The sequence below is a fragment of the Triturus cristatus genome, chromosome 4_2 (assembly GCF_964204655.1).
Source record: "Triturus cristatus chromosome 4_2, aTriCri1.1, whole genome shotgun sequence".
In the NCBI taxonomy this organism is placed as follows: Eukaryota; Metazoa; Chordata; class Amphibia; order Caudata; family Salamandridae; genus Triturus; species Triturus cristatus.
Genome location: NC_140586.1, coordinates 39,203,309 through 39,227,188, shown reverse-complemented (window position 1 = coordinate 39,227,188; position 23,880 = coordinate 39,203,309). Strand labels below are relative to the sequence as shown.

Sequence of the window (23,880 nt, the reverse complement as noted above, 5' to 3'; positions counted from 1 at the left end):
TGATGAGCTTATTTCTTTTTGAAATAATACAGCCCGTGACCCATGATGTGACTCTTCTTAGAGTTTTTCATTTCTCAAATGGGGATGTATGACGGAACCATGCATGCGATTATATTGCATGCCTTAACAACGCAGTCTTAACCACAACTGCGTCTTTACGCACATGCCTTTACAATGAATTTCATTCTAAAGGCATGATTGGTAAAGGCATATGCGTGGTAAAGATCACACCGAGCCCCCCCCCCCCCCGCCCTGAGCTCTAACACCTGGCCCCCAGCCCTGAAATCTGCCCGTCACATCCCTAAAAACTACCCCGACCCCCCACCCTGAGCCCTTAAACCTGGCCCCCACCCATAAAAACTACCCAACCACAAACCCCCCCGCCCTGAGCCCTAAAACCCAGCCCCCAGTCCTAAAAACGATCCCAACCCCGGCACCCCCCTGAGCCCTAAAACCGGCACCCAGCCCTAAAAACTACCCCAACTCCCTCACCCTGAGCCCTAAAGCCTCGCCCCAGCCCTACTTACCAAGTTGTGTCCTAATATTTCCTGTCCCGCTCCTTCCAGTTCCTCCACATAATCTCCCCACCCATCCGCTCTGAATCTAGAGCGCTGGCTGCCTTTACCACGCATATCTGTGGTTAAAGCATATGTGTGTTAAAGGCAAGCGTGGTAAAGCTTGCGGGGTAACAGAACGTGTGGCTCCGCCCACATTGTAAAGGCTGTTTCCCCTCAAATGAGAGTAGACACAAGCATATTTAACTAGGTTGGCCGGATCCCAGAGCAGGCTCAAAAATAGCTGCCGGATGCAGAGTCCGGAGGGATCTCACTCACTTCCTGCACTGCCTCTATTCCAAAGGTTCTGCCATCTATGCGCATGTATAAGGCCTCTGACTCTTGGCCGCCCCCAGCCCAAGTGCTCTTTCGCCCTTCAAGTGCATGTGCAGCTACTACTCTGGACACGTGATTACCGTGCTGGCCTGGGATTGGCTGCTCGTGACGTCAGCCTGGGTCTGCTCACGCGCAGGCGGGAAATGATTCATTATCGCACAGCCCACTCCAAACATGCCTGCTTCTCGTCAGCGACCGGATTCTCGTGAATGCCAAGGCGGAGGGTGCTTCATCGGATCTGCAGGCTTGAACGAGGTCGGCGGCTCATTAGCATTTGAAATATGCTTTGTATTGAACCTTTCTTGAAGTAGACTGTTGCAAGTTGCCCCTATCAAAATGAGTTGTTTGATAATTGCGCACTCTATTAACTTGTCACACTTTTTGAATCTGGAAACCTTCAGGTGTCCAAACGCACAAAGCCCAGCGTCTTTGTTTTCATCAATGCCCTTCTTACTCGTTCTATTTGCCGAACATTACCCACCTCTTCCGTTAGACTTACGAGACCCGCTGCTCTTCAAACTTGGATTTTTCAAAACCAAAGAAAAAGTCTTGGGAGGCCTGGAAGAATAAGCAACACTGCCTGCTCCCGTGCCAGATTCCCATATATGTGCACTGCCTCACTGATTTACATTCTCACCAGTCTTGGGCCCCTAGGTACCACCATTGAACCCCTGAATATGTAAAGATGGCGCTGACCTTCTGTATCATGAGGTCCAGCCCCGTAGAGTCTTTCTGCGGCTCTGCAGACCAGAGCTGAAGCAGCCATCTCGCAATTCCGTCCAGGCTCCATCACCGTTTCCAAAGTTCTGCCTTTGTGAGTGGATCCATTCTCCATATTCTGGGAATCTCCACAACAAATCTACATAAATGAATACGCTGAAGTGTAGGCAGAGGTGCAGACTTTAAACTAGAATTTTATTGGAAGTAGACAAGCAGGACAACTGCAGCTATTTCATGGGGTCCTCAGGCGAGGGTTTTTGCCATTAATGTATTTCACTCACAGCGCATGACATCCTGAAAAAAACATTTTTAACTCCAACTGTAGCCTGCAACTATGTACACAGACTGTGCACACTGCGAATTGTCACTCCTTCCCAGTAGACACGAAAAATGGCAGAAGAAAGAGAGCTCAGGGAGGATGCTTCCTCATGCTGGCAACCCTCAAATATAGCACACAAACTAGCATCGGTATATCCTAGTCAACCATTTCCCATGCCAAGCTCTCCTGGCATCTTCACTAGTGACAAAGGAGGGTTTTACAGTTCTTTAGCCTTCTCGCGGCTGGAACACTAGTCACATTCCTTCTAAGTGGTGTAGCAAGGGGCAGGGGGCAGGGGGGCGATCCACCCCAAGCGGCAAATTTTTGGGGTAGGCGGCCAGCACCCCCTTACCTGCGGCAGTTGGGGGGGTGGAGGCCGCAGGAATCGCCAGCACCCCCTGCTCTTAGATTCGGCAGCAGCGGGTGACAAACACAGGGGCCATCATGGGCGGCCTGAGGCCTAGTTACGCCACTGTTCCTTCTCATTTTCTTTCGTCTGACTGTATAACTGCAGCCATCAGTGTGACTGGTAATGCTGCGGCTCAAGCGTCTTTCTTACCTTAGATCCGTAATGTTGCCTTATATTTCACTAGGAGGAACTAGATTGGATCCTTTCAAGAATTTAGTCTTGACTATACTGAGCTCCCTCTACCTGAAATCTCTGAGACAACCTCACCGTCTTTGTGGCTATCCTTTCAGCATCTTGTCTTTCACATATCACTTTCCTTCCTTACATCTCACCTCCTCGTCACCAAATTGTTGCATTTACCATCACTTGCACCTGGCCGTATTCCCCTTGTCTTTCATCCGCAGGTTGATCAGCAGTTTTGACAAGCAGTCAGCTGCCTTCCTAACCAGAGCTGCAAATATTGCACCATGAACTTGTGTTTTGTGATTCTGTCAGCTATGCAATCCTGCACATGGGTCTTCTTGAAACCCAACAAGTGAATATCATCACCAGAGGCTGATGGTTGGTGCGTATAGTAAATGGCCACCTGCAATGATAAGATCTAACGTACTCTATCAACCAGCAGCATGCTACCTCTTCCAATCCCATAAGCGACTGTGAGGCTGTGTAATGATGATCTTACCAGCATAACTATAAGTCACTTCAGCCTTGTGTTCGGCTTATGCTAGAAAAAGGCCTAAAGGAAATGGTCGTATCAGTTGTTCAGAGCCTCCTTTTTGCATCTTCGCTCCGTAGATGAAAGTATGGCTTGGCTTGCTCATGTTTACATTCTTACTAAAAATTAAAGGCTGTCCTCTTCCTTTCCCATATTCCTAGTATCCGGACACCTGAATGCACCCTTTGTTTAGGTCTAGCCATGTGTGTCTTTTGCAGAACCATTTTAAATGTGTGGCGAGCCCCTAATCGACCTAAATTGTTATTCACAGACTATCAATTTTCTTCTAGTTAATCAACCCTTTGAGACTACGATTGGCTTGTGTGAAGATTTCTGTGACAGTCCTGGTGAATTTGGCTTCAAAGCGACTATGCTTGGATGAATGCAGTGATCATGGTCAGACTGGACTACACTCTACAGCCCCAGGAGCTAATGGTAAGATGGAGGATTCTCCATGGGAAGCGTATGTGGAAAACAGCCCTGGGCTTGATTCGCCGATCATGTCATCAATGGTAGCACTCTTTCAAATTTGAGAAATATAGTCTGAATGTGTTTATTGAGCATGTAAGAGGATTCCATGTGGAAACTGGAAAAATTGCCATCCGTACAGTTGATGGTGGTATAAACCGGTCTGGGTTGGTGCAGTGGGGAGGGGGACTCCTGGGATAATAAAGGCTAGATGTGCACTTGAAATCAGTGGGTCACAGCAAGAGACTCTGGAAAAGGTGCAGGGAGTAAAGGATTTCCTAGAACCCCTTGTACAGACCTTATCAGATGAACATGCAAATAAAAAAGATGCACATGTATAGCCAACTTGTAACCTCTGCAGGCCAAAAAGTATTTTCTGGAAGAAGGTACTTTTGACATTAAGCACTTAAATAGCCTTAAGAAATGACTGAACGACATCTAGTAAAAATCTATTCCAGACAATGGGCAGACTTTCTTAATTGGTACAAAGAAGCCCTGAATTATTAACAGGAATCTCAGGTGCAGAGATTGAAAAACACCCATGAGAAATTAGCCACTTGAGGGACAGAGTTAGGGCTTGTGCTCCCACTGTGCCACAGCATCCTTTTACGTTTCCCCAAATCACTAGCCAGAGCTCAAAAGTCACAGAAGAAAAGCAGGAGGCTATACTAGATGGTTTGAGGTTCCTCATACCAGTGGGAGATGGTGAGGGTGCACCACAAGGTGTGCCTGAAAAAAGAGCAGCCCTAGTAAATAGGCCATTAAGACGGCACAAACATGTCCCGCACAAATGATCATGGCATGGGCATCGAATGCAGCAATCAATAGTGTGACTGGAGCAAGACAAGAAGTTGAAATGATGACATCACACTTGCCACCACTTATGCGGTCTTACCCTGCATTGCTCCTTTCTGATTCTACAGAGTGGAGCTTGTAGGCTCGCAGTCTGACATTCACCCGAGATAGCCTAAAAACTACCACTTAGTAGAGATCAAGAGAGATTGAATGAAAACTTTAACTACAGTTGCAGCTACGTCATGTAAACCGAGCCCAGTCAGGATTCAAACTGATGTGTTTCTGGCATAAGAGGGCTGTTTAATTACCATAATAAGGGTCATTGCGCTGTATTGCTAGCATTTATTGCTGGTACAAGTGGGTGGCCATTTAGCGACCACGTTTTCTGATTGCGGACGACAGAACCAAGTTTAAATCTTGTTTACATAAATCCCCAAGGGTCATTCATCACTATATTCTTAAATGTCCTGAAGATGGTCTAGCGGATGCTTACAACACATAGACCGAAACGTCGACAACCACACACCTTTTTTTTGTATCATATGATTTGAGGATGTGCTGTCTATTTAATCGGTCACATTTTCTTGTGATTGTTTGGAAAAGGTTTTTGCAACTGCAACAATGAGGTGTTTGTAACATCAAAATATTGTAACTCTGGTTGCATTGTGCTATTTTATCGATTTTTAAAAACTTTTTTGTACCCTTTGTAATATTTTGTCAATATAAATGTGTCTCTTTTGAATATATACACCTGTGTTAGATTGTTTCTTCAGATGTGTTCACATTGAAATAAGTAACATGGAATTTGAAAGGATTGAAGTGTGAGCTACTGGGTAGAGCTTGCCAACATTGAATGCAAAAATAATATAAATATGTGTTTTAATAAATCCCTTGTAGGCACACTTACTTGCTAATACTTGAATTGCCCAAGCCTCCATGGGTACATTGGTTTCCCACTCTTCCTTATACTTCTCTAGGCAAGCAACAGTTTACATTTATTTCCTCTCCTTGAGGGAACCATGAACTTCCTTATGACCAGCTCGACACCTTTATCCACTTTCAGAAGGTGGTAAGTCTTCTTTTCGTCAAATGACAAGTGCATTGTAGTCACCACACTGCAAATAAAGGTGGATGGAACATAAGCCACTTTGTCATGGAATACCATGTTGCAAAAATGTACAGACTTGACTAGTTTTTGAAGTGCTTTTTAGGGAACTTAGACAGGTTTCCCCAGCATGTTTGCCTTAGTTTCAAAAGTAGATATGCTCAATCAATTTGAGGAAAGTGTGCCTCACTAGGCAGTCTTGGAAACCCCCATCTTGCATCCACAAACTGGAAGGAGTTAGATTCAGCACAGTGAAAGATTTTATTTCTTGAGCTTCAAATAGCGAAGGCTTTAGTATAGGTTCACTTGGCAGGTATATGGGATTAGTCAGGAATTTCAAGGGGGCAGAAACATGAACAGGTAGGAAAAGCTTAGACTAGGTGTGCTTTCACAGGGATATCACATAGGTAGAAGGCAGATAGTCAAGGTAGTACCGGAGCGGCCTGTGCAGGTAAAAGCATAAGGCGGGGTGGGGGGGACTAGACCGGCAACGACAAGGGAAAATTCAAAAAATAATTAATGTTCCCTCATTGTCGTCTGTTGAGTCCCCCACCCAGCCCACCGCTCTTACCTGTACGGGCCACTCCTGGGTAGCACAGATACACATGCCCTCACTTCATTATTCACTTCATCTTCACCAACAGACAGAACCCCATCAGCGCTGCACTCACCCCGATCCTCAATTACTCCCTCACTCAACTAAGCAGATGACTCCAAACCATACAGAATGCAGCAGGAGGCCTCCTCTCTCAACCTCCCACCACGCACCCACCCTGCACCTCAGACAGCTTCACTGGCCCCCCCGCCCACAGCTTTTTAAAAACTCCTGACACAAACATTCAAAGTATTACACAGCAATGGCCCAGCATACCTCAAAACCACCTCAGATTTCAGAAACCACACAGACACCTTTGCTTAGTCAGACTCGTGCTCGCACACATTCCATATTACATGCAGCGCCAGAACAGGGAGAAGCGACTTCTCCTAATTTTCTCCGAAAGGGTGGAATTACTTGCCCTTACACATCTGCGCAGTCTCTAAAATTATTGCATTCCACAAAAAGCTGAACACTTGGCTCTTCAACTAGGTGAATCCATGGATCAGACCTGACTGCTCCTGCATCTGCAACAGGATACACTCCCAGGTGATATTGCGCTTTACAAACACACAATACATTACAAAGAACTCTACACCCAACGCTACACATATGGGTGACGTGTGTCCTGCTTGGCATGCTCATCCTCATTCAAGAATATAGTAGATGTTCAGTTTGCCATATGACAAGTTCGTTTTTGTCACAATACTGCACATAACGGTGGACAGGACACATGCCACATTCTCACTGACTACATGGTATGTCAAAAACTAAAGTTCTTCATATAGTACCAAAAGCAAGGCGGTCAGGACAAAAAAAGTGTGCACTATAGTCACTGTTCAGTACTTTTCTTCAAAGTTTCCAAAGAAGACACTCAACTCTCCATAGCCCACCGCTCCTGGCCACAATCCTCAAAATGAAATCACAAAAATGGAAAGGAACGTCTTATAGTACGAAACGTGTAGGCTGAAAAGACTTCATGAATATGTGACATATTGATTCATCTGCAACAATTTTGGAATAAAAATTGGAATATTTTATTGGAACTTGGCCTGCTGACTGTTTGCTGAAGAAATACAATAATAAACTGTTGATATGGACATTACTATAAGACGTTCCTTTCCATTTTAGTGATTTCATAATGTTCTTCATAGTTTAGGATGTGCTCTTTAGGGAACTTAGGCAGTCTTTCCCAGCATGTATGCCTCAGTTTCAAAAGTAGATATGCTCACTCAGTTGAAGAACTGTGGGACTTGCAAGATAGTTTTGGACACCCAGCATTTCCACATGTCTCCACATCAAAATGGAACACAATTTTTGTGGGTGACCCTAGCACCCAGGATTGGCATGTGCTAAAAACACAATTTGGACATATTATATTTTTCCACTCAAAACCACCCTGTTTTTCAATGTGGATAGGTGTGACTTTGGGGCTTGTCTGTGCCGCCACCCAGATAAACCTCCCAACCCCACACATTTTTGAAAACTAGACGATAAGGGGAGTCCAGGGGTGCATGACTTGCGTGGCTCTCAGCAAGTACTTTTACAGAGAAGCCCTTACAAACATCATCATTTGGTAAAAAGCACACATTTTCATAATATTTCTGTGACAGAATCTGGGGGAGCCACACATTTCTTACCACCATGAGTTCCCACATGTCTCCTGCTGTGTAGGTTTGGTAGGTTTCCTTAGATGCCCACTGAGCTAAGGCCCAAAACCCACAGCTTACTACATTGCAAAAAAGGGTCAGTTTTCAATGTGATTTGTCTCTGTTGGTCTTTGGGCCCATTCCTGTCATGGGCACTAGGTCTACACACACAAGTGAGATAGCATTTTTATCAGAAGTCTTGGGGGAGTGCTGGGTGGCAGGAAATGTATGACTCTATACAGAAATATGTGGAAAATGTGTTTTTACTCAACGTTTGATGTTTGCAAGGGATTATGGGTAAAATTACTTGGTGAGAGCCACCTTGTACTCCCTGGCTGTCTAGTTTTAAAAAATGTACAAGTTTGGTACATTTCCCTAAGTGTCGTCTGAGCTAGGGCCCAAAATTCACAGTGTTAGACCTGGCACCATTGGCGTGGGTCTCCCTTCCATTTTTTGCTTTTGTCTCCTCTGTGTTTGCCGGTGTTAGATGCTCTGGGTGCTGTGCCACTGCCATTCAGTGCCACAACGCGAATGCTCCCTATTGTAAATTGACTGTATGAATTGGTATAATCCTAATTGACCCAAGGAACATGATAGGAAATTCGAATTTAGTATGCCTGAGCTCCAAATATTAAAGTGCATCTTTTAGTGACGATTATTTCTATATCCTGTGTTTAAAACTACCACTTTTGGGAAGTAGGTATTTTCTTGTGCTCTGCTGTTATGTGTATTGGCTATCTGGTTTTGGTGGGTCAGGGCAGGCTGAGACGGACCTGGATTAAATAGAGAGATCTGCATTTGGAGTATGGGGAGGAGTGACCCTTTGATCTGAGCAGGGCTGTGCCTGGCAAGGTGAATGATGGCTCCACTACCCACTGTGCGTCTGATGGCAGACCCCCTCTCTCTCTTAATGGCAGGATGTAGCCTCGTAAATAAAGTGCTCCAGGACAACACCAAACTGGTTCTGGCTGGGTTCAGTGATTTGTGACTTTTTGAGAACAAAGACTTTTGGGGTATAAAGATCTGTGCTAAAACCCCTACAGGGTGTGTTACTTCTGGATGTCAAGACAAACCTCTGTCCGTGTAACTAGAGGGAAAGGACTTTGAAACTTTCATCCATCTTGCTGAAGCAACTACCCAAGGGCCTGATTTGAGCTTGCCTCCTGCTGAAGTCTCAGGGACATTAGACTTCACACATCAGCCATCCGGATTCCTATTTGAGAGGGATTCTACTCGCAGGTGAGGCCTCTGTTGAGAATTCCAGAGCCTCTGGTTCTACTGCGGGGAACGCAGGCTGAAAGTCATCGCATTGCTATTGTGGGCCGCCGCAGCTGAGGAGCTGTTGCCGCTAAGAGCCCGCAGTTGCCTGTGTTACCAAAGTCATCGTGATCGCTATTGTGGGCCACCGCAGCTGAGGAGCTGTTACCGCTGAGAGCCCGCATTTGCCTGTGTTACCAGTCATCGTGATCGCTATTGTGGGCCGCCGCAGCTGAAGAGCTGTTGCCGCTGAGAGCCCGCATTTGCCTGTGTTACCAAAGTCATCGTGATCGCTATTGTGGGCCATCACAGCTGAGGAGCTGTTGCCGCTGAGAGCCCGCCTTGGCTGTCTCTACGAGAATCATCGCTATTGTGGGCCACTGCAGCTGAGGAGCTGTGCCGCTGAGTGCCCGCATTTGCCGTCCTACGGGAATCATCGCTATCGTGGGCCGCTGCAGCTGAGGAGCTGTGCCGCTGAGTGCCCGTATTTGCCGTCCTACGACAATCATCGCTCTCGCTATTGGGCCGCTGCAGCTGAGGAGCTGTGCCGCTGAGTACCCTCACTAGTCACCTCTTCGAGGATCTTGTTATCACCTGCGGGTGCTGCTGGGTGCCCGCCTTTAAGCCCCGTCCCAGGATTATCGTGAGTGCAAGCCGCGGACCGCTACAGCGGTGAGCTGTGGCCGCTGCGAGTCTGCCTGTCATCACCGCGGCTTCCTTGTGAGGCTGTGTGCTGTGCCCCTTTAAATCTCAAGTACATTGTGCATCACCGGGTCGCGTGGACCCCGGCCTCGAACTAAGTTTGTTCCACGCGCTTTTTGAGTGCCTCTATTGCTTTTGAAGTTAATCTGTAATTATATGCATTGTGGTTTCTTGATCGCTTTTGATCCTTGTCTTATGCCCATATAAAGATACTTATTTTTCTATAGCTACTTGTGTGGTGTCTCTTTGTAGTGTCTTCACTGCATTGTTGTGTATGGTCGTAAATGCTTCACAAACTGCCTCTGAGATAGGCCTGTCTGCTCGTGCTACGTTACCACAGGGTTGAGCAGGGGTTATCAAAGGGTGTAGCCCCTTACTCTGATTTAGGAAGAAGGATCCCTATTTGGACATCGGCACCAGCCGCTGCCAACTAGAGATCCCCATTTCTAATACACAGCAAAAAAGGGTCCGTTGTCTGTGGAAAAATATTATGTGGCCATGTTGCTTTTTTGTCGCAGGCATGGCCTACCCATGCAAGTGAGGTACTGTTTTGTATCGGGAGACTTTGGGGAATGCTAGGCGGAAGGAAGTGTGCGGCTTCCTACAAATTACCGAACTTTATCTCACTGAAATGTGAGGAAAATTAGTTTTTTAGTCGAAGTTTAAGGTTTGCAAGTTATTGTGGGTAATTAAATCTGATGAACACCACAAAGGTCACCCCACCCTGGATTCCTCTATGTGTCTAGTTTTCAAAAATGGGCAGGTTTGCTAGATTTGTAGTTATAAAACAATAACAAAATATTTAGTTTAAAATAAAAAGAAGACTTTAACAAAAACTTATCATCTTGTGCAAGATTTATGAGTCATAAATGCGGTGGTAATACCAAGTTATCCTCTTGTACCAAATCCTGCTACCATCCTGTCATGTATACCAGTAACTGCTACATTGTTCATTGTTTCATATCTGTGTTCTGCTTTCCTCTCAATTCCAATAAACCCTGATATCCAGAAACGTTTTGCTTTCTCTTTTTTCAGGGGACCAACTCACATGGCCCCAGGTTTATACAGTCATCTTCAACCTCGAGAAAGATCTGATGGTTTGTGGTTTTCTTCTAGCACATTGGATCAATACAGGTTTAATTATTTGTGTCTTCTGGCTGAATTGGCCTAAAAAAGGATATAAAGAATCTAAAGAGAAAGCTCAATTTTGTTTGCCCTGGGTTTGATATCTTGGTCATCTCTAGGTGGGAGTGAGACACGTCTGCCGACCTCATGGCAGCTATTCCGGAAATTCAGGACCCGTTGTCGTCTTGCTGGCAAGCACTCTTTTAGTGATGGTGGGGTTCTGTCATGAATGGGTTCTGGGTTATGTTTATATTGTTAAACCATTGAGAACATTGTGTTGAAAAAAGACACCATTGAACCTTTGACTTGGTCAAAAGAAGCATTTGAATCTTTGAAACTAGCATTGTCTTATGCATCGGGATTAGTTGATTCTGCCAGACCTTTCATTTTGTATTGCCAGGAGAAGGAGAGCTATGCTTTGGGTGTTCTGGACCAAGACCATAATGACAAAAATAAACCAATAGCCTATTATATTGTTGTGGCTAGCCATCTAGATTTAAGTCTCTGAGAATATTGTGCTAGGATCATCCCTCACTGTTGCTGTATCTCGTGCCATAGATGCACTGCTGCTGACTTCTAACACTTGGCACCTTTTCATGTCAAGGTTGTCAAGGTATGAAATACTGTTGCTGTTTGCTTCTCATATAACACTGGTATGATGTCTTGTGTTGCTCACTGCCTTCCTATTTCCCCACAGCACTTTATAGATAACCACATGATTGCATTCCGATTACTGCTCACTTGATGAAACCCCATATTGACCTCACTGATGGACCATTACCAAATTGTATATTGTACATTATGTTGATTCTCCATGTCTCAGAAATGATAAATGAATTTGTGTTGTTGGTTCTGCTGTTGTCACTATACACAAAGTTATTGAACGTCGATGTTAACTGCATGTACCGTCTGTACCAGTAGGCAGACCGGTAGCCTTCAGCTGTGCCTTCATTTTAACTGTACAGAAAACTGTAACTATTTTCAATGTCTCCAAGAACACCTTTGGGGTCGCCCACAATTTTTGGGCTACTCTATCTCCAGCGAGGGTTCCACACCTCTGCAGTTGCCCCCCTTAAAAATGGGTGCTTGTAAAACATTTACTTGATGTTCTTCAATTACCTACCAAAGTTGTGATTATCAAATGTGCTGCATATCAGTCCACTTAGGACAAAGTATCCAGAAGAAATGCCTTTGCTGGTCAAACTGACAGAAGTATTGTGCCACAAATTTGAAGTTACATGTTTTAAGCTGTTGAGTCTCTTTTTATTTAGCCAGTTTCTGATTTACCGGAATATGTTCCTAATAATAAAAAGAAGACAGAGCTACCATTGGATGGATCTGGTGGAGTGTGACAACACAAACAGGGGAGTCTGTCACTTCCAGAGTATTGTTCCCAAATCTAGCCCAATTATAATACGGAGTTGTCTATGTTAGTGAAGATGGCACAATACATGCTGCAAGTACCCCCTGGTTTGCTCCCTGTTTCCCTTCTATTGCAAACACTTGTGCCACTTTTCAAACCTGAAGGAAGTGACCCGAATCGGGTCACCAGGGTCACTTGCGACCACCTCTCAGCCTTCCAAACAAATGAAGAGTCGGTCAGACAGTAGAGAATACAAATCAAATTTATTTATTAGTCATACACTCAAGAGGAGTCCACTCTGACCAGCCTCCTTGGATTTCTGCAAAGGGACTGACCCCCGCCAACATGGTAATACATATTATACATTTCCAATACCCCTAAAGACCACCCAGACTGGAATTTTCCAGTCAGTAGCTGGTGAACAAAGGAGACACAGAAGGACGAGCTGCAATCCTGAGACCGGGTACATGCTATCTCTGTTTCAAGGTTACTCTGCCGGTGCCCGCCTCTCTAAGGGTGGGAGCAGGCCTATTCTAACTAAAAAGGTATGTAATGACAAAACAGTCTATTCATTAGTGCAGTGAAGCTCAACCTTGGAGAAATTAAAAAAAACATCCAGGCTGCTTTCTGCTGAGGCAAACAGAATGAGACAGAAGCTTAGTTTCGTCATGGTACAAAATGGCGGCTGTATACAAAATGGTGCTGCAAATGCTAATTTAAATCGTACAATGCAAGGGAAAGTTGACCAAAAACATTTTTCATTCCAAAAGACCCTCCTTTTAGCATTTGCTAATATTTTGCTACTGTGAAAGGCAAATAACTCCTTGTATATCATGAAAGCTACTGCTGCAAGTTAATACACACATTATCAATATTAAAAAATGCCTTCGTCTATTGGGCTAGGTCTTGGTTACCCTGCATCGTCATGGCTGTTGTCTTAGGGTCATGTACTGGGACCTTCTGTTTGGGTGTCAGTGTTGTTACATAGTAAGCACAGCAAGCAGGAAGACAATGTATACACAAGCAACAGGTGAAAATTATGCCAGGAATTGCAACTAGGAAAATAAGAATCTTCCAACCCCAGGACGCGAATAAACCCCAGAACCATCCAGAGAGAGTCCATGTACCATTTTCTTGGTGGATGTCAGATGCAAGCCTGTGCAACTTCTGAATGGTGGCATATACATTAGGGGTGTGGTCCGGGATTTATACACAACAACTACTGCCAATGACGTGACAGGCCCCTCCCCGGTCAGCGAGGATGGCGACTAACACCATCCTGTTTTGTAGGGTAACGAGTCTCGTGGTTTGAAGCTCAGCAGTGATATTTGTCAGTATACCCGCATTTGTATTAATAACCCCTTTGACAACTCTTGTGAGCCGACGAAAGTTAAGGCTATTAGACATGGGTCTCCAATGGCGTCTGTAAACTGCTGCAAAATGGTGTCTGTCTGATCTATAGCCGCTGCATGAATAACCCTTCTGATTCGGGACAGGTATATACTCCTGCACTGCAATCGATGGTCCTTGTGGTAACTAGCGAGAGCTATATATACAGGAGGTCAGAGAGATAACACCTACCCGACCATCCCTCTGGAAGCCAAACATAACCCTGGGATCCACAAACAAAATAGACATTAGGGGATCGTATCAGGAGCGTTCGTTCTGAGGCTCTTAGCTTATATGTGGTGTTGCACCTGCTCTCCCCAACCTTCATCTTCCCACTCCCCTGGACACATAAAGTAGCTGTGGTGTTAACCACTGACAGATGGATTGGCTTATCTTCAGTAACATTACGAGCCTGAAAGGACTGGAAATATTCTGACGTGTTGAATCCCAGGAAATCATCTATTTCCGTATGAGACCATGTTCCATTTCTCACCCCTTTGTATGCATGCATGTAAGAACTCAAGAACAATCTACCGAACGTTTTTCGACCTATTGGAGCACCAGGAGGTGCTCAATGCTGAAAGATTACGTTTTGTATCATGGTGGTATCATGGTGTGGGGATCAATACTCTTTCTTTCTAATGTATTAAATTGGGGAGTTGGACATACCATACTAAGCAATGCAAACCACCCCTCACAGCTACTGATATAGGACAATGGCATGGACAAGAAGATCTCACTTTCGTGGGTCACTGAGGGAAGTAGTCCACACACCCAACAGTTTGTCATATTAGACGCATTATGTGTCTGGTGCAACATTTGTATAAACACATTATCCTTATAAGATTTTCGGTGCTCCCCTTTATGAGGTGCCAAAGTGACAAATATATGCTCAGGGGGAAAAGGTGTCGTACCAATCAAAGAGCGCACAGGATACTTTTCCTCTAAGAAGCATGTTATCGCAGGCACTGTTATTAAGGAAATCACAACGATCACTACGAAAACTATTTTACTCTTTGTGGACCAAGCAGACCAACAAGATCCATACCGCTCTAAACGCGGTGCCGCAAATGGCTGTTCTTCCTCCTCAATTGGGCGGTCAAACAGATACATTATGGAACCAAGGGGGAAAAATGCAAGTAAAGGGCTAAAGGCAAATGTTCCCAGCGTCCATTAGAGCCTCGCTGGCAGACTCCTATTGTTCATCAATGTTGGCACTGTTGAGCACCGGCGGTGGGCTGTCGGACAAGCTCTTGCAGAAATCCCACGTCGCTCAGGGTAAGGTACCCAAGGGGAGCACGTTCGGTCTATCTTGTCCAGTGTCCGAACAATGCACCAATCTCGTCTTTCCCTATGATACTGTTGCCAGACTTATCGAGCCCACCCTGCTAATCTGACTTTTCCTTTGGTGCACTGTTCCTCCGTCAGGGCGCAAATTGTACCTAACTGCTCTAGGCACAGAGGGGTCCGGAAAAAAGGACTCAAGAGACTCAGACACAGAGGGGCCAATGGACTGGGACTCGAGCACAGATGGGCCAGTAGACTGGGGCTCCTGAATGGCTCTGACCTCAGGGGCCACTTCTGCATTCAATACTCCATCATTTTAATCCTCCGTTTGGGTCCACGTTAGCTGGGCATCCGAAAAGAGTCCCCAATGCCGTCAAGAACCCACTGGTTGTAAGACAGAGGAAGAGGTGCTTTCTGACAATCCTGGCAGTGAATCCAATTCTTTCGGCCAACAACCTTGACTGCTGTGTGGGTGGCAAGGAGTACCTGGACTGGCCCCTTCCACTTCAGCCGCAAAGCCTTCTTCCTCTGGAAGTTACGTGTGAGGATGTAATCCTTGGGCCGAATGTTATGCTCTGGCCCCTCAGGCGCTGGCGGAAGTGTGTCCTGGATCGGTTAGTGAATGGAACGCAGACTTTTAGTTAACTCATATAAATAATCCACTAACAGAGAATATTCAATCTTGGAAAATTTCCGAGGACGCGGTATACCCCAGAGATTTGCCGGGCATCCAAACACGACCTCGTAAGGTGATAATCCTGCTCTAGAATGAGCAGTTTTTCTTGTAGCCAAGAGAGTTAATGGTAAAACATCTGGCCACTGCAACCCTCTGCTCTGCTGAATCTTTGCCAATTTCAGTTTGAGAGTACCATTGTACTTCTCAACTAGACCCGCTGACTGGGGGTGATTTGCAGCATGAAACCTTTGTTTGATGTGGAGTCCTTCGCAAACCAACTATATCACTCTCGCATTAAAGTGGCTTCCATTATCACTCCAAATCAAACAGGGCAAGCCGAAGCGAAGAAATAACTCCTTCATGAGTACCTTTGCGGTCGCTATGGCTGTATTTTCTTTAGTGGGGTAAGCCTCAACCCATTTACTGAATGCGCAAACAACCACTAATACATATTTCAAATTGTTGACTCGATCCATCTCTATGTAATCTAATTGGAAGACCTCAAAGGGGAAAGTAGGGGGTGCAAAATTGCCAGATGGTGTAGGGGTACCCTTCTCAGGATTGTGCATCATGCACACCATTCAATATTTGACCAAATGGGCGGCCAACTTTGGGATTTTCTCATTTTGCCATACAAGATCTAACAATTTACAGATACCTTTTGCACTGATATGGGCTGGCCCGTGCGCCATAGTGACTATGGGGAGAACATATGCATCTGGTAACATCCACCTCTGTTTACCTGACTTATCCATCCAACACCCTTCCTCAGCCAAACGTGCTGTGCTTTCCTGCCATACTGCTAACTCCTCGATCGTTGCCTCGCTCTGAATCTCCTTGACCTTTGCTAACGTACCCTCAAACATAGTAACCTCAAGCATCCTCCTAGCTGGGCCTGCCACAAACATCCTTTTCATCTTTATTCAGGCTGTCTCCTTGGCTGTCTGGTCTGCAAATGCATTCCCTCTACCCACATCATCAGTTATTGCCTTGTGGGCACTACATTTTATTATTGTTAATTTCTTGGGGAGTGTCAGTGCCGACAAAAGCCTATGTATGAGAGGGCCATTCTGTATCTTCATCCCATGAGAGATGAGAAACCCCCTCTCTGCCCAGAGTCGCCAAAAATTATGGGCCACTCCAAAGGCGTTCTGGCTGTCAGTATAAATATTGACAAACAGTCCCTCGCTTAACTCACAGGGCAACAAGTTCCACTGCTTGGGCCGACTGATAGGGAACTCGCAATGTCTCAACTACCGTGTGCAGGGTTGTGATCGCATATAAATTGGTTGTAGTGCCATTGGTATCTTAAAACAATCCAATATACCAGTTCCGCAAACAAGTCAGCCATTTTTAGAGAAAGGCCCCGGATCACTAGAAGAACCAGGAAGAGGAAGTCAAACAAGAACCACAACCAAATCGGTAGCAAAAAATACAAGGAGCCACAGACCCTAGTGATTAACATCTCAAAAGAAAAACTCACGGAACTTCAAATGAGAACATTACAAAAAAGGAACTTCCTACGTTCCCAATTACCATTCCAATTTACTGGAAACGCAAATCAGTATACACAAATTCATAAGGGTACTCAGATTAAGAAACCTTTTTGAAAATAGTGTGGATAAACCTGAAGAACCTAAGAAAGACACATTATGTGGGTTACGTAACAAGAGTAAATATATGGCGCCCATCAGCCATAAAGTATTGGATGCTTTTGAAAAAGTTGTCCTTAAAGATTTACAAACCATCTTTCAACGACCCAGGTCAAAATCCTCCAATATCACACAAAAAGAAAGACATGCCATTGAACAGTTGGCTCAAAACAACAAAATAACCATTCGCCAAGCCGATAAAGGTGGAGCCTTAGTAATCTTAGACACAGATTTCGATTTAGAAAACGTGGACAACCATGCAAATGATGCGAACACCTAAACCAAAATAATGTTTCATCCCACAGATCAGTTTCAGAAAATACTGATTGAAATAGTCAATAAAGCAGTTGATCATGGTACTATAAGCAACAAGGAAAAGGAGTACCTCATCAAAACAAATCCAGGAATCCCATACATATACATGATCCACAAACACTCCACCAAACCACCGTTTCGGCCCATCGTCTCCACTATCAATTCTATTCATGAACCAGTGGGAAAATGTCTGGATAAACACCTACAGCCCATTGTGCAAACAATGGCAACCTACATCAAAGACACCACCCATTTTCTAAACATTTTGAATAATGCTCGATCCAGTCTTACAGACAATATGATCCTATGCACCATTGATGTAAAATCTCTCTATACCTCCATCCCCCATAATCTGGGTATTGAAGCAGTGGAATCATTTCTGGTAACGACAGATAAAGACGAAGACCTAAAAGTGTTCCTAATGGAACTACTTAATTTCACCCTTTTTCACAGCTACTTTCAGTGGAGAGATTCGTTTTTTGTTCAATCCTCGAGTACTTCCATGGGAAATTGTGCTGCACCAACCTATGCTAATATCTTTATGTACGGGTTAGAACTGGATCACATTCTCAATCAGAAAAAATGGATCACAAATTTAATCTTGTACAAAGGTACATAGATGATATTTTTATCTTGTGGAAAGGCTCAGAAAGAGAACTCACAGAAGCAATTGCGAAAGTGGACAACATCAATGAGAGAATAAGTTTCATGTTCAATATTCAAAGATATGAAATCACATTTTTGGATGTGTTAATCCAGAATAAACAAGGACAACTAATCACAAGTGTTTACACTAAAATAACAGATCGCAATAATCTCTTACACTATGGAAGCTTCCACCAGCAAGCCCTTAAAACCACTTGCTATTCTCTCAATTATTACGAATCAAAAGAATTTCATCATCAGAAGAAGGTTACACCAGAAGCAAGACAAACACCATTGAAAAAATTCAACAAAGAGTTTATGCGGATAATATTCTGGAAGACGCGGCTAAAAAGGTTGACAAAGAAAAGAGAGAAAATTTCCTCTTGAACAAATCCAAAAAAACTGAGACACAAAGGATGGTATTTGTATCGAAATTCTCTTCTAGAAGCATGAGCATAAAAAAGTAAATAGTAAAACATTGGTCTATCTTGACATTAGAAGAAGATTTCAAAGGCATCTTCAGTCAACCTCCCAGATTTGCGTACCTACAAACACGCAATTTAAAAGAAATCCTAAACAAAAAAGTTGAGAATCAGGATGGTAAGCATAAGGGTACCCTACCTTGTATGAATTGTGGTAATTGTAACGCCATCATTAAAGGAAGCCACATACTTCACCCCGCAAAAGGAACTCAAGTGAAACTAAGAGTAACAGCCACATGTGACAGCACAAACATGATATACATGTTAAAATGCCCTTGTGGATACGCATACGTAGGGAAAACTGAACGCAAAATTTAAAAAATCCATTTGACAGAACACAAAAGTAATATCCGGACAAAAAACACAAAATCAACGGTGGCTGTACATTTCAATTTAATGAAACATAACACAAGCCAGTTGAGATTCGTAGTACTTGAGCAAGTACCAATTCTACCAGGAAGACATTACACCCAGTACCCATTACAAAGAGAAGTTTACTGGAAAAACCAACTTAATACAGTCAATCCAAAGGGTCTCAATGAGAGACTGGATTTAAATTGTTCTATTTGAACTTTATCACTATGAAAAACAGTTCAAAACCAAGTATTCTCCTTATCATCATGTATTTAGAAAGATTTTCATCACAAAGTTGGCAACTGATTCCATGTAACCATATTCACATGTATTCATTGTGTCTCATTTGATAGAAAGCCCAGTTATCCGTGTTTTCCATACACAGAATCTTTATTTCACCCTCTTTATCATTTCACTTTTCACATATGCATCCACCTCATATTTCATCCCGTTTATTTTAGTTAACTGGCAATCCGAAAGCGTATTCACTTTGGACCGATTACACAGTCTGCTTTCTACTTTCATCAAGCCTGTAGTTTAAACACATTCGCTTGACCGCTATAGAAACGTAGAGAATGAATTACGTCTGTTTTTTTACCTCTATCAAGTTTCAACTTCCGGGTCACCTCCACATATACCGGATTACGTCGTGAACACGGCATGAAGCACAACTCTGGACGCTGACTCGAGCTATCACCATTTACGACGGGAAAATAATCCTAACGGGAAACTTATCTAAACGAGGTGAGAAATTAATCACGAAACCGCGGTTAACAGTTTTTGCACGTACTTTGATTCTGTCCAGGCTAATTATATGCAGATTTCACAAATCTCTCTTAGAAACGGTTAATTGAAGAAGATATTCAGCGTTCAAAGTGCAACTAAGGTTTGTTACCATGCACACACGGTTTAAAAGTCACAAGCACTATTTGCTTGGGTTAAATGTTACGTCGCTATTTCTGCATAAAATTACCGACCCGATCGTTATTCACTCTCTGAACACGAAACACCGAATTGTTAAAACCGAGTTATTTTCTTTTTTTCTTTTTCACCCATCGTCCTCGTTCACATCACGCTATCATAAACTTCTAACATGACACCATTTCTAAAAGCAGCACAAACAATGGACAATCACCAATTCGTTGGTAACACAGTTTGATAGACAAAATGTATAAATGACTTGTACAATATTTACATCCATCACTAATACTTCATGTAAAGCCATATATTACATGTATTCACATAGATTTTTACGGTACTATGCTAAATATATCCTCTATGTTTACAGATAACAGCCCCTGATGAAGGGCAGGGCCCGGAATGCATTGGGCTTGACAAAATATTAATGTGTGAAAAAAACACATCCTTCCATTACTGAATAAAGTAATAGGATACTGTGAGAAGTTGGCCTGGTATATGATGCTCACTAGTTAAAGTGATCACCTTGTACCATGCCAAGCAACCCTTATGGTGTGGTTGTAAGTCAACCTTTTCGGACTAGCTGCCCTAGTGGTAGCGTAGGCTAAGCAGTCTTTGAGGCTAAACTCGTGATGCGTGTTAAGCCAGCTGTTTTACCAAATGCAATCCCCTTTTATACCAATGAAAGGACACCACACAGATATATATTCAAAATATATATGTATTTATTTCTCAAAGTAGCCCCTAGTCTCTTTATGAGCACAGGAGCACAAATCGTCAAACAAGATTACAGTAGAATACACAGAAGTTGCACTTTATATGGATAGGCCCTGGTGGCCACTCGAACCATATACTAAAATAGTGGTATAAGTACCACGAACAGAAAAGGGAAAAGGCCTAGGGCCTCTAGAATCGCTGGGCCTACAAGGAGCTAACGTCAGTTAGTGACCAGGAGGTCCACGGGTGGCGTGTGCAGAGCAAATAGTCACACGCGTGCTCCCATAGGTTTCAATGGGTGCGTAAAAAGTATAAAGTTACTGCAAAGGAGATCTTCCGGGTTGACTAGGAACTTAAGATTTGGAACACAGGCACTAGAGATGTATTACTACACTTGGGCACCGGAGTACCAGCTTTACCTCACCCACAGGAAGCGGGTGCATAGGCCTCAAAGTGCGTCGGGTTTCTTCTATCTGTTCCGTTGAGCCTGGGACAAAGATGCTGCAGGCGGTCGGTCCGGGAGAGATGCGGTGGATCCAAGGGTGGATCGGAGTTGCAGAAGACCTGAAAGCAGAGGGGACAGTGTTCACAGTCACTAGCCAGTGACCGGCGTGGCACCAGGTAGGTACCAGGCGATGTCGGGTGCAAACAGGTGATGAGGGGTAGCTTGTCTCCACAGCCACGTGGTCCCTGAAGGTCGACGACGTCCAGGAGTCGGCTCACGAGCTGTCCCACGCAGGCTCTCGCTGTCGGCGGTGTCGGCGACTTGGTCGAAGCAAACAAGCCTTGGCAAAAGCAATTGTAGGAGGATTCGGAAATCAGCTGTTGGTTCTGACCAGCAAGGTCAGAGGGATTGCTCCTTTGGAGAGGAGCAAGGGCCAGTCTGGAGCAACCAGACCAGCGGTGTTTTTTGTAGAGTTCGTCGCCAAGATGGCCACTAGCCAGCGGGCCAGCAACCGGTTAGGCGCGTCGAGTGGCAAAATGCAGAAGGGCCCCACGCAGATCGTGGAGATGCTGGAGGGCTCACCTTTGGTGCAAATGCTGCTCGAGAGTTGGGCTTCTCAGATCCCAAAGCACAACTTGGAGGGAGCCTCGGTTGTTGCACTTGTCAGCTTGTCGTAGTCGATCCAAGATGGCTGGCTCCACGTGTCTCGGTGCCTCCACGGGTCTCCTCTTTTCAGGGACTGTGGATCGGGCGGTGAGAGGTCTGGAGGTCCAGGTCTTGTCAGTCTCTGGGCTCGGGCTCCGGCGGGAGGCGGCGGCAAAGCAGACGTTGATTCGCTGGATGGTGCTTGCGTTAGCAAGGTGGTCACTCCCTGACCACAGGGGAGATTGGCTTCAGTCCTCTGTGCGGCAGAGCGTCGAAGTTCCCGTCTTCTTCTTAGTGTTAAGTTGATTCCAGGATGTCTGAAGTCTTAGGACACAGCTCCTACCTTTAAGCGGATTCTAGGGGCCGGACTACCTGCTAGGTCTCTCCCTAAGGGTGGGACCAGGAAGGGGGGTGGTTACACCCCCAATCCTTTGTCCAGCTCGCCCCAGGCCCGGGACTGGTGTGCCCCAGGACCGGTTTGAACTGGCATATGCCCCGAGGCTCCTTGTGAGCCACAGGCATGTCTGGTTTCTTTCAAGCCCTACCTGACCAATACACAAAATCCTGTCTGGGGTGGTGCACGCACCTCCCCTGGCAGGAAACCCTTTGTCCACACCTCCCAAGCTGGAAGGACTCCCAGCAGCAGGAGGGCAGACTTGTGTCTGTGGTGGCAGCATCCATTTTGTGGAGCTGAGGCTATGTCTGATTTTACCCGGGTTTCAGGCACTGTACATGTCGTGTCCCTCTAGAAGGGTGGAATGCTAACCCCGTCGCCAGAATTGGCGAGGGGTTAGTATTCCAATTCGTATGACACCTTACTCGACATGTTTTGATAAAGCCAAACCAAAGATAGCATTTAACCGCGAGGTTCATAATGCACTTAAGAGTATATGGTATGACGATATCTGGAAACAGTAGAAGGAAGTTGTTCCGACCACTGCAGACAGGCTCAGCTCATGCCAGAGCACCATCTCACATGGAACCAAGCACTCTGCCTTCAGGATTGTTAAGGCCTGCCATAGGAGTGACTTATAGGTTACCAGGTGTCCCATTTAAGGTTAGGTATAGGTATACTACACCTAAGTAAGAGGTGATTACACCAACTTACCCCAGCTGAGTGATCAGCCAGTTGTGTCAGATTGTTAGGCCAAGCCTGGGGTGGCATAATACATGCTTCAGCCCTTGGCAGGCCTTGGGTACACCAATGCCCTGGGTACCTAGTGTACACTGGTACAGGGGCTGACAGGGTGATCCAACCAATTGGGTATGTACCTAGGGTACATGGAGTCCATTTTAAAGAGAGAACAGCCAGGCTGAGATCCTGAATAGCAGGATCTCAGGCCAACTAAGTCGAAAAACCAGCTAGACACTAGGCAAAAATTTGGGGGTAACCATAGTCAGATATCCACCTTCCTACACAACCCCCCCCCAAACGAAGGGAGATAAGGCTGACCTTGACCAGGTGAGCCTATATTGCCCAAGTGGCCATATAAGGAGGAACCAGCACTGGCATGGTTACCCCCTGTCTCATGGTCCACTAAGCAATCCCTCACCCTAAGGGTATCAGAGGGTCTCCACCATAGGGAATCTCTACCTTTGGTGTGTCTTGGCAAAGTAAAAGGCTGGTGTTGAGATGGAGTACTGAAGTGAGTGTCCTCAAAGTGGGGCCTCACCTTCCTCCAATCCCCCTCCACCATGGATGCCTTTCTTTCCTTAACTGAGTTGCACTGTGCTCTCAGGGTCAGCCTCTGGCTACCTAAAGCTGGAGGCTGGGTCCCTTTTGTGGGCTTACTGGAGGGACAGGTCAGGTCTGGGGCCCTAAGGTCCCATGTTTGCCTGTACCCAACAGCATCCCTCTGGGGGAGGTCCCTAACTACCTGTAAAGGAGATCCCTCAGGAATGTTTTTACCCATCACCTGACTAGGGCTACTAGCCAGGCAATCCTCATTCTTTTGATGGGGGGGTTCTTGTGGACAGGGGCCCTCTTGGGGTCCACTGGCCTCCCTGACCTCTGCAGCCCTGGGCTGACTGAGGCAGGGTAGAGAGAGGCAGGCTACCTGCACCAGACTGGGTCCCACCTTGGAAGGGGCCACTGACATCAGAGGCTCTGCCAGGCCAGGCCTGGCTACCTCTGGGGCAGTTCCTTCACAAGGGGTGAGGTCAGCTCCCTGAGGAGGCTGACTTTTTCCTAATGTCTGGGGAGAGGGAGACTTTTCTTCCTCCCCACTACTCTCTGTTTGTGT

The 23,880-nt window shown here is 45.2% G+C and overlaps 2 long non-coding RNA genes across 2 annotated transcripts in view; both read left to right on the top strand.

The window, feature by feature from the left end:
* The first annotated feature begins 1,059 nt into the window (after positions 1-1,059).
* On the top strand, positions 1,060-10,770 carry LOC146832898 (uncharacterized). Its single transcript, XR_014960470.1, has 3 exons — positions 1,060-1,145; positions 3,344-3,488; positions 10,660-10,770. It is a non-coding gene; the product is annotated as an uncharacterized LOC146832898 (long non-coding RNA).
* Positions 10,771-19,539: 8,769 nt separating this feature from the next.
* The window catches only part of LOC146832891 (uncharacterized), a 311,812-nt gene continuing 307,471 nt past the window's right edge, over positions 19,540-23,880 (top strand). The window contains exon 1 of the long non-coding RNA XR_014960469.1: positions 19,540-19,656. This is a non-coding gene — a long non-coding RNA (uncharacterized LOC146832891). The remainder of the gene's footprint in view (positions 19,657-23,880) is intronic.